Genomic DNA, 11,844 nt, shown 5'->3' on the forward strand with positions numbered 1-11,844 from the left:
CAATAATGTTCATATCTAGGGAGTTTGGTGGCCAGCGGGTGTTCAAACTCAAAATGGCGTTCCTGGAGCCACGCCACTCTGTAGGAATTCTGGATGTGTGGTGTGTCGCATTGTCTTGCTGGAATTACCCAAGTCCGTCGGAATGCACGGTGGACATGAATGAATATAGGTGATCAGACAGGATGCTTACGTACGTGTCACCTGTCAGAGCCATATCTAGGAGTATCAGGGGTCCAATATCGCTCCAACTGTGCACGCCCCACACTATTACAGAGCCTTCATCAGCTGCAACTGCCCCTCCTGACTTGCAGGTTCCATGGATTCGTGAGGTTGTCTCCATGCCCATTCACGTCCATCCACTCGATACCATTTGAGACCGGTGATGACCTCGACGTTGAGCGCCCATAAGCCCCCCCCATTTGGGACTCGTCCGATCAGGCAACATGTTTCCAGTCATCATCAATCCAATGTCGATGTTGACGAGCCCAGGCGAGGCGTAAAGCTTTGTGTCGTGCAGACATCAAGGGTAAACGAGTGGCCCTTCGGTTCGGAAAGCCCATATCGACGATGTTTCGTTGAATGGTTCACACGCCGACACTTGTTGACGGCCCAGCATTGAAATCTGCTGCAATTTGTGGAAGGTTGCACTTCTGGCCTTTTCAGCGATTCGCTTCCATTGTCGTTGGTTCCGTTCTTGCAGGATCTTTTTTCCGGATGCAGCTATGTCGGAGATTTAATGTTTTACCGGAATCCCTAACGTTCACGGTACACTCGTGAAATGGTCGTACGGGAAAATCCCCCACTTTATCACTGCTTCGGAGATTCTGTATCTCATCACTCGTGCGCCGTCTATAACTCCACGTTCAAACTCGCTTAAACTTTGAGAACCTAACATTTTAGCACCAGTGACCGATCTAACAGCTGCGCCAGACTTGTCTTATATAGGCTTTGCGCACTGAAGCGCCGTATTCTGCCTGTTTACATATCTCCGTGTTTGAATACGCATACTTATACCAGTTTCTTTGGTGCTTCTGAGTATTAGCTTATTAATATCCGTTTAGTTACTACTGCTAGTCTTTTTTCACGAACAAATACGAATATTAAGAAGTATAAGTTGCGGCAGAAATAGTTCCATTCATCTGTAAATCTCTTTTACAAAGATACCGGGAATGACTTGGTATTTATTTAAGAAAGACAATAAAAAACATGATTCATACTACAGGCATTTACATACTTACAGATCTAGTTTGAAATTCATGGGACAGGTAGTTACTTATTACCTTATGGTAGGAAGCATCCCCCATTTTGTCTGAAGTAATTTAGGGAAATCATGGAAAACCTAAATCAGGACGACCAGATGAAGATTGGAGTCTTCAACCTCGCGAATATACGGCCATTCTGCTTTAAAGAAAGTGCTACCTCAATCTGTGTATCCGTGAAGTAAAATGGTGTTTTGCAAAGGAGTTATTAAATAATGTAATGGACTAATGCTACACTCAAAACACAAAAAATTTAGTGACTGTTATTTCGGACACTGTTCTTTTATTTTCTAACTCTCCGTCAACGCGCACACTGCACACATTATACACGTATTGTTTCGTAATACCATGCTCCACACACTACAGATGACGACAGGCGCATAGAGACGATGTTTGGTTTCCATTTTGTCTGCCGCAACTTCCTATTAGTCAGCCTGAACAACTGAGTCAGCTTTCCTCTTTAATGTTTGAAATGTTAACCTTAAATAGAGGATAGGGTGTTATTTTATACAATGTACAGCTCTGAGAGATAGTTTATCTAGTAAAGAAAAAAAGAAGGAAAAACAGTTTGAATATGTATGTGAAATGATAGATGTTGTATTATCGTTATCATTATTTATTGTACAATTTTATTCCTTAGTAGAAAATAAGTTTCTTTATTTATGTGTTTTATTTATATTACCAAACCCCTGTTCTATGATTTCTAGGTAACCCTTCACAGTGAACAATGTATTGCTCAACAGATGCTCTTTAACTTACTTTTTAAGTAAGTTTCTTTTAGTAGTTCTTTAATCTTCTTAGGAAATGTATAGTTTTACTTCTTGGTAGTAAACGCTGTTTTAAGTTTTATGTATAATCTTTCTTGTTAAATGTAAGTGACGTCTAGATCTTGTACCATGGTCATGGGTAGAGCTCCAGAACGAAATTTTAATGTTGCAGCGGAGCGTGCTATGATATGAAACTACCTGATAAATTAAAACTTCGTGCCGGACCGAAACTCAAACTCACGACCTTGCATTTCGCGGGCAAGTGCTCACCGACTGAGTTATTCAAGCATTGTTGGATTAGCATTTCTGGAAAACATGATATTGCGGAGACATGGCTTAGCCACAAACTGGGGATGTTTCAGCGTGCGCTAATTGAAACTTTCTAGCAGGAGTGCTAATTCTGCAACTTTCGCATGAGAGCTTCTGTGAAGTTTGGAAGATAGGAGATGAGGTCTGGCATAGGAAAAGCTGTAAGCATGGGTGGTCCCGAGTTTTAGTCTCCCCCTGACACCCAGTTTTCATGTGTCAGCAAGTTTCATGGACAGAGTTGTTGTGAAGTAATTATCTGTAGAGGGTGTACGACTCAAAACTCCCTGATTTCAAAGACCCAGGAAAAAAAACACAGTTGCTACTACAATGAAAAATGCACCACATCATAGAGCATTTCGAAGAATTTATTTATTTATCAACAATACACCTCTACATGTGAACCGTTTGTAGAACGAAGAATATCGAGTCTATATTCAATTTCTTGCCAAGTTCTTTGTGACATTTCCTCTGTTGTTGTTGCAATTGCATTAGCGATATTATGTCGCAATGTAGGAATATCGTCCACTATGGTCGCATACACGCGGTCCTTCACGAATCCCCACATGTAGAAATCAAGCTGCTTTATGTCAAGTGAACGTGGTGGCCAGGCAATGGGTCCTCCACGTCCGATCCAATGAATGGGATATCTCCTATCCAAAAACTTGCGAACAGCCGTTGAACAATCCAGCGGAGCTCCATCTTGTTGAAAAACAATGTTGAGTAGCAAGTCTTGTGTCTGAGGGTACAGAGACTGCTCTAACATTTTGAGTTGCAAGTCTTGTGTCTGAGGGTACACAGACTGCAACAACATTTCGAGATATACTGACCCATTCACTGTTTTCTTCGGAAAGAAGAACGGTCCAACAATCTTGTCGTACATTAGCCCACACCAGACGTTTAGCCTAGGGCTATCACGAACATGTTCTATGACAACATGCGGGTTTTGCGAACTCCAAATCCGAACATTATGTCTATCAGCCCTTCCTGATAGATGAAAGGTTGCCTCAGCTGAGAATAAACATCTTTCCAGGAAGCTGGCATCCATATAAATACACTGCAGCATATCCGTAGCAAATTATTTCGGCGTGGTTTGTCGTTCGGCGTCAGATGTTGCACAATTTGCACTTTGTAAGCACACATACGAAAACTCTCGTGAACTACACGATGCAATGTTGGTCGAGGTACATTATATTGCCTAGATGCTTGACGAATTGAGTCTCTTCTGAAACACTGTAACGTGCACATCAGAATGTTTCAGAACACTTTCTGTTGCCAGAAACTTCCTATACCATTCCTTAATTGTTTTCACATCATGTGGATCACATTCAAACACACGACGATAATTTCTTTGCATAGTAATCCGCGATTTTATTTCTGCAAACCACACTACTGCCTGCGCTCGCTGCTGTGGAGTCGCCATTTTCACTTCATGCGACCTTGCTGGACTCTGGCGACGTTACTTGGCACTTCTGACGTGGGAATATAAATTCTTTGAGATGCTCTAGAATGTGATGCATTTTTCCACTGTCGTATCTACTGTGGTTTTTCTCTCCTGGGTCCTTGAAATCAGGGAGGTTTGAATGGGGAACCTTGTTTTTTTTGACATTAAGTTCCCTGTTTGTTTGATCATTTCATTTTTTTCGCATTACATGTTCTTTTTAGTAGATTGTGGTAGCTATCTTCGCAATAATTTTCACGTATCTGTTATACTCAGCTGCGACTGATCTATATAAGCTCCTTGAGCAAACTCTTCGCATTATCGCTGAGCCTATTTCACATCTTTGGCGATTCAGTTTGTCTTTCAACAATTGGGAAGGCTATGCCGTTTAGAAGCCACGTCGTCTTATTTCTATGAAATAGCATTCGCCATTCTGTGTTCTGATGGTGAGGATTCTGCTTCCTGATGCTACACTTAGAAGACGTCTGTTTAGTGTTCCGATTCTGGAGGAAGACAGGTTTTGGCTGAAGAGGATTTGTGCTGGTGTGGTGATTATACAGTGGTTAAAATATCTGATGAACTCATTTTTCAATTGTTTGCTGTGGTGAGTTTTAAACGAAGTGATTAGGTTAATTACAGGACTGCCAGCTAAATGTCTGCATCATTTGGAGGCGATTATTCTGCGATTAGGTATGCGATACTATTCCTCCGCAGTGTAAAATGGAATCTCTGTACTTGGTTAAACAGAAGCAGATTATAGAGACGTACATTATTCTCTCAAACCATCGTGAGTAAGCTTAAAAGTTATCAGCCTCTATACATTGTAAAGGAGTTATTCATTTGTTTCATGGCATACTAGGAACATAGTATCACCATTAAATATTGTGAAGTTGAATATTATATCTGCTGATTTGAGGATCCATATGGGCTTGTAAAGCAATTCCTTTCATTTGGTATCAACACACATACTTCTTCCTGAATTATTTCGATCCAAACCGAATCATTCTTTGTTTCTTATGTACGACAGCAGTACGATGCATGGCCACTATCTTGCTGTCTATCGTGGATTCAGTTTACGGTCCATAAATATTCTAATGTCTCGTGAGTCGCAGTCGCAGCATTAGTGTTAAGTAGTTTCTCTTTGCATGCTATTTGGTTCCAGATGCACACAAGGGGGTTGACGAATGCTCATTAGACTTTCGCTTCTTGCTACACGTCCTGTGAGATAATCTTCCATATTACTGTGCTATTAGGTGGCAATAATGTCCATAATTTATGGGTTTATTCTGATGGATTACTTAATCCTTTACAAAACTGAGGAAGCATCCTCATAAACATAACCGGACGCTATAATCACAAAGTGTACTCTTGTTCAAATATTAGTCATTTGCAAACCCGTTCTTCGGGAGCACTGTATCATAAAAATACCTCTTCCTCTCTCCCTCTCTCTCTCTCTCTCTCTCTCTCTCTCTCTCTCTCTCTCTCTGTGTGTGTGTGTGTGTGTGTGTGTGTGTGTGTGTGTGTGTGTGTGTGTGTGAGTGATACTATTTCTGTTAGAGATTATGAGTCAGAATGCCTCTCTAAATTATTTCGGGTATAAGAATCATACTTATTGCATAGCTTAAAGTCTCAGGACTTAACTATGACTACTTGTTGGAGTGGTTCACTGATTTTTTAATAGAACGCCTTTAAATGTGTATAACTGACTGGTGAATGTACCCCCACGGAACGGTTAAGGTCTCCAATGTTTTGAACAGATTTTCACAACGATCTCGACTAATGCTTTGGTTATTTACACCTGATGACGTTCTATTAGCAAGTATTTTTGTGTGTTCTCACTACTTCAGCCAAGAATCGATATTCATTCCTGGAAATTTTGTGTTTGTTACACAGTATACACTGATCAGCCAGAACAGTATGACCACCGACTTACTATCGATATAAACCCGTCCAGCTGATAGCAGAGTCACCTGGCGACAAATGACAGACACAGGCTCGGTTCTTGTAGTATCAGTGAACGTGCTGTCTGTGAGCAGATTGTGGAAGACGCGCGATCTATCTGAGTTTCACATAGTGCAGATTATGGTGGCGCGGAGACTCGGTACCAGCACTTCGGAAACTACGACTTGTCGGCTATTCGAAAATTTCTGTGGTTTGTCTTCAACACGTGGTGAAACCAAGTTGTAACAAAGTCCAGACTTCGTGGGGTTGGTTGGCCACCCCTCATTACAGACGTCGGTAGTATTAGGCTGGACAGACTGGCAAACAAGACGAGGGGGCGGGGGAGGGGGGCAACTGTGGCAGAACTAGCAGAAAGCAGACTTTAATACTGGGCAGAGCACAAATGTGTCTGAACACGCAGTGCACCGAACACTCCTGGCGATGGACCTCCGCAGCTGAGTACCCATGTATGTGCTAACGTTAGCAACACGACATAGGATGAAATGGGAACGCGACCGTCGGCATTTGGCGTTGGCTCGTTGGCAGAGCGCTGTGTGGTCTCATGAATCCCGATACGTTTTTCATCACGTCGATGTGAGGGCGCGAATCCGTCGTCAACCCGGGGAACAGCTTCCTGTACTGCGGAGCGGAGGCAAGCTGGCGGCGGATCCATTATGCTATAGGGACCATTCACGTGGATATCCATGGGTCCAGTGGAGCTCATGTAAGACACCATAATGGCCAAAGAGTATCGTAAACTAGTTGCAGAGCGGATACATGCCTTCATGACGACCGTGTTCCCTGAAGGAAGTGGATTTTTCAGCAAGATAATGCGCCATGTCACAAGGCCGAGTGTGATGGGAATGGTTCGAGGGACAAAACCGTGAGTTCCAAAAAATGTGCTGGCCTCTCAACTCGCCAGATCTGAACACGACTGAAAACAAATGGGATGTAACTGAACGTGGCGTCAGGACTCATAGCCCCCCTCCCCGTAATTAACGGGAATTTGATGATGCGTGTGCACATGTGGTGCTATCTGCCTCCAACGACCTATCAAGACCTCATTTCCTCCGAGCCATTAAGCGTCGCAGCTGTTATCCGTACCAAAGGTGGACATGGCGGCTATTAGGTCGATCAGTGTATAGAGGCGCCACCTACATTTAATCTGACAGTGCCATTTTCCCTTTTCAAACTGAAATTCATAGAATTTATTTTCTTTCTGTTAAATGACATTTTTTACGTATTGGCCAAGTGTAAACTTCTTTGATGGTTTCATTTGCTTTCTCTGCAAGGATTTATCTCGTCTTCTCACTGACTGTGATACTGTTGTCATCAGAAAAGAGGAAAATTATGCTAAGATCTGTGGGATCAGCAGCCATGCAAATGGGGGAAAAATGAAGCAGTTTTCAAACAGCAACCATTTCATGACGGTATGGACGGAACTCAACGCCTCGCTATTGACTTTACGACTTATCTTTGTTGCAATCTCGCTCCCTCTCGTTACTCTAAGACATTATGTAAGTAGGCTGTTTAGGGTTTTTTATTGGTAACGCCAACGCCACATAGCGCTCTGTATGAAAAATCACTGGCTGTGCTGTGCGCAGTCTGTGGCTGGTTTGCATTGTTGTCTGCCATTGTAGTGTCGGGCAGCGGCAGCTGGATGATAACAGCGCGTAGCGTTGTGCAGTTGGAGGTGAGCCGTCAGCAGCGGTGGACGTGGGTACAGAGATGGCGGAGTTTGGAAATTTGTAAGCATTGGTGTCGTGAAGTGATATACACTCCTGGAAATTGAAATAAGAACACCGTGAATTCATTGTCCCAGGAAGGGGAAACTTTATTGACACATTCCTGGGGTCAGATACATCACATGATCACACTGACAGAACCACAGGCACATTGACACAGGCAACAGAGCATGCACAATGTTGGCACTAGTACAGTGTGTATCCACCTTTCGCAGCAATGCAGGCTGCTATTCTCCCATGGAGACGATCGTAGAGATGCTGGATGTAGTCCTGTGGAACGGCTTGCCATGCCATTTCCACCTGGCGCCTCAGTTGGACCAGCGTTCGTGCTGGACATGCAGACCGCGTGAGACGACGCTTCATCCAGTCCCAAACATGCTCAATGGGGAACAGATCCGGAGATCTTGCTGGCCAGGGTAGTTGACTTACACCTTCTAGAGCACGTTGGGTGGCACGGGATACATGCGGAAGTGCATTGTCCTGTTGGAACAGCAAGTTCCCTTGCCGGTCTAGGAATGGTAGAACGAAGGGGTCGATGAAGGTTTTGAAGTACTGTGCACTATTCAGTGTCCCCTCGACGATCACCAGAGGTGTACGGCCAGTGTAGGAGATCGCTTCCCACACCATATTGCCGGGTGTTGGCCCTGTGTGCCTCGGTCGTATGCAGTCCTGATTGTGGCGCTCACCTGCACGGCGCCAAACACGCATACGACCATCATTGACACCAAGGCAGAAGCGACTCTCATCGCTGAAGACGACACGTCTCCATTCGTCCCTCCATTCACGCCTGTCGTGACACCACTGGAGGCGGGCTGCACGATGTTGGGGCGTGATCGAAAGACGGCCTCACGGTGTGTGGGACCGTAGCCCAGCTTCATGGAGACGGTTGCGAATGGTCCTCGCCGATACCCCAGGAGCAACAGTGTCCCTAATTTGCTGGGAAGTGGCGGTGCGGTCCCCTACGGCACTGCGTAGGATCCTACGGTCTTGGCGTACATGCGTGCGTCGCTGCGGTCCGGTCCCAGGTCGACGGGCACGTGCACCTTCCGCCGACCACTGGCGACAACATCGATGTACTGTGGAGACCTCACGCCCCACATGTTGAGCAATTCGGCGGTACGTCCACTCATTCTCCCGCATGCCTACTATACGCCCTCGCTCAAAGTCCGTCAACTGCACATACGGTTCACGTCCACGCTGTCGCGGCATGCTACCAGTGTTAAAGACTGCGATGGAGCTCCGTATGCCACGGCAAACTGGCTGACACTGATGGCGGCGGTGCACAAATGCTGCGCAGCTAGCGCCATTCGACGGCCAACACCGCGGTTCCTGGAGTGTCCGCTGTGCCGTGCGTGTGATCATTGCTTGTACAGCCCTCTCGCAGTGTCCGGAGCAAGTATGATGGGTCTGACACACCGGTGTCAATGTGTTCTTTTTTCCATTTCCAGGAGTGTATATATTATGACTACTAAGGTAAAGACATTGTTTGTTCTCTATTAAAATCTTTCATTTGCTAACTAAACCTATCAGTAGTTAGTGCCTTCCGTAGTTTGAATCTTTTAGTTAGCTGGCAGTAGTGGCGCTCGCTGTATTGCAGTAGTTCGAGTAACGAAGATTTTTGTGAGGTAAGTGATTTGTGAAAGGTTGTCAGGGCCATTCTTTTGTAGGGATTATTGAAAGTCAGATTGGGTTGCGCTAAAAATATTTTGTGTCAGTTTAAGCACAGTCGTGTATAATTGTTCAAAGAGGACGTTTCACATAGACCAGTCGTGTATAATTTTTCTAAGGGGACGTTTCAATTATCTCTGTGAAATACAACAAAGTTTCACTTCCATTCAGTCATCTTTCTGGATTTAAATGGAAGTAATGTCCTGTAATAAGCCCAATAATCTTGTTAGATATGTAATATTATTTCTATGTAAATCCTTAACCGATTACTTTTATCATTATGTGGGTTACAGAGCGAGAGGCTGATGGACTCAGCATACAGCAGTGCGTGGGTGGACTTCGACGCTCGATCATGACGCAGCCTGCTCACCTTTTCAATGGTGGTCGGGCAGCCGCTGAAAATCAAAGTAGGAAAGATGTACACGTTGAACAAACAGACGTTTTTGCAGGTGAGCTGAAGTGAGTGTTGTAGCTTCCTATAATGTCTACCAGGAGGGAGGTTAATATTCCGGAAAAGCATATAAGCTGAAACAAGTATTTGCTCTATGCTGATTATAGCCTGAGGTAGATCACACTCTATACTCAATAATTTATTTCGTTCTTGGTTTGCGGCCACTTTCTTTTTTATTAGTTGTATGGAAAATATGTTTGGGCAAATATAAGATACTACGTTGGTGAAGGGGAACGCTATGTTCCTCCAACGAGATTTAATCTCTCCATATTCTACAGTACATCTGAAGTATATCTCAACAGCACTTTGCCCAGTCGGTGCACCGATGACTGGAAGCATTGTTATGATCTCAACAGCACCTCTTGGTTTGCACGCCTCAGTGTCCTACGTTCTTCTGTGAATGTAACATAGTCACCGATGAACCTCAATGTTCACTTCACATACCTGTTGCTCTCCTGTGTAATTCTGTCGTTGCATAATTGCACACCAAGGAAAGAAATTTAGTCTAGAGGGCCAGCCGCTAGACATAATAATTAGGACGCCCAGACACCCAGATCATTTTATTCCAGCTTCGAGTTGCTACCAAAAAGTCCCCGAAATCTAACACTAATTTGAGATTTGAACAGCACATATATCGAGGCAAGTAACTATGTGGCTACATTTGAATTATTTACAGATAATTTTCCTCAGAGTGGTCTATCCCATACAAACTATCCCATACAAATCTATTCATCTCTACATAAACTACTCTATTTATACCTCCTTACTGTAGTCACACCTAGGCCTCCCTTCACAATTCCCGCCCTTCCTCCCACCCCACTCCCGCCCATACTTCTACCCAGAATTAAACTGACTTATCTTTAATGTCTCAGGATGTGTCCTGTCAACTGATCCCTTCTTTATTTAATTGAAAATATACCGACTTTAATACTCATTGTTTATGTAATACAAATTCCTACAGCTTTATGACAAACACAAAAATCGTAATCCAGATTATCGTTTCATGATAGCAGTTTGTCACACAAGTATGTCCTAAGTTTTTATCAGTCTTCGCCTGAATCCTCGATAGTATCTATACAGCCCAAACATCCATAAAAAGTCTTTTCACGTCATTTTTAACACACGGCAGACGGCCCCATCGCTTACAGCTTGTGCTCTGAAATCTTCATCACCTGTATTGCTGTCAGAAAATGGTTTAAGAAACGTAACACATAGGGCATCCACACCCACATCTTTCATACTGAAGGACCTTCTTTCCAGTGCCTACTTCTTTTTTACACTTTATTTGAGGAGTTTTATCATATGATTAAGCTTCGCCACGGTAATGTTTTTTTTTTTAAATTGGTTTTTACAAAGAGCATCCTTATTTTCTGTAAAGTATTTCCTTTCACGTCTGTGGAGGTTTGTTGTTCGAGCACTAATGCGTCATTCACTGTAGTGTCTCTCAGTATTACTGAAGTTCTTTTTCATTTGTTTGGTATCTTTTTCTCTTTGTTGCCATTTCTCAATTGGCCTGACTTCTTCAGGCATCTTGTGGCATGGATGGTCAGGTGATGTGACTTTTAACTTAACAGGCATTGTTACTAAAACCATAGGCCTACCAATGTGTACGTGAGCAGTTGAAGGCCCAGCTTCAGCAGTTAAACGACAGTCATCAAAATAAGGATCAAGTGTGTTATGCACAAAGGCGTAAAGTCACTAGCGGTGTGAATTGTTCCAGTTTAAGGGTGAAATTCCTATCAGTTTGAATCCAGCCGTTATATTTCTGGGAGTAATTGCCTTCGGTAATTCAGTGTTCACACTGCCCAGGAGGTCGTATATCATCATTTGTCAGTTGTCTGCTTCGCACCTGAGTTTACAAATACTTGATGGGGCAGTAAATTCTTCCAAGGACTCTGGTTTTTCGCTGCACTGAACTGGAAAAGGCAGACCGCAGCTCGTGGTCCAGTGGCTAGCGTTGCTGCCCTTGGATCACGGGGTCCCGGAATCGATTCGCGGCTGGGTGCGGGATTTTCTCCGCCTGGGGACTACATGTTTGTGTTGTTCTCTTCATTTCATCATCATTTGGGATAAGCGGCGAGACTGGACTGTGTAGAGATTGGGACTTTGAAGGGACGCTGATAACCACTCAGTTGAGCGCCTCACAAACCAAATATCATAGTCGTCATCATCATAATCATCATCTTCTGGAAAAGGCAAAACTATGACACCATTTATTTGGCAAAAATCTAAGACTTAAGTGATTAAATGGAAATTAAGAGTGTCA

The sequence above is a fragment of the Schistocerca gregaria genome, chromosome 7 (genome assembly GCF_023897955.1).
Source record: "Schistocerca gregaria isolate iqSchGreg1 chromosome 7, iqSchGreg1.2, whole genome shotgun sequence".
Classification (NCBI taxonomy): Eukaryota; Metazoa; Arthropoda; class Insecta; order Orthoptera; family Acrididae; genus Schistocerca; species Schistocerca gregaria.